This window comes from Penaeus monodon, chromosome 22, assembly GCF_015228065.2.
Source record: "Penaeus monodon isolate SGIC_2016 chromosome 22, NSTDA_Pmon_1, whole genome shotgun sequence".
Classification (NCBI taxonomy): domain Eukaryota; kingdom Metazoa; phylum Arthropoda; class Malacostraca; order Decapoda; family Penaeidae; genus Penaeus; species Penaeus monodon.
In genome coordinates, this window is record NC_051407.1 from 2,466,399 (window position 1) to 2,466,872 (window position 474).

The following is a 474-nucleotide window of genomic DNA, read 5'->3' on the forward strand; positions in this document are numbered from 1 at the left end:
TTTTCTCAAGCAGCGTCTGTACACGTGCTTATTTTTCCCCAAAGGTATTTTCCTCCCCGAGCCGACCCTTCTCTCTCCTCCAACAGAAACAATTACTTTGTCTTAAAGAAAATTGTTCTTTTTATGCCGGTGACAAAGTCCTAAACCATTATGTTAGGCACGGGTCTTTTATCCTTTGCTACTGCCAGCATAACGTAAAGTTGCGTCCCGTTGCCATGTTATTCTTTGGAAATATTTTCTTTATTATATGTACGAATAAATTTTCATACGTCTGTTAATTTGTATATATATCTGCTTTAATCTATGAGTTTATTATTACTGTTAATCATTTGCAAGAAATACAGATTCATTTTATAAACCGAACTCTTGTAATACGTGTCACTGTCACATGTCAGTCACGTGACATTTTTTCTACTGTCGTTCATTCGAATCGGACAGCGTGTTTTCATTCTAAATGTTTTTTTTTGTGAATTC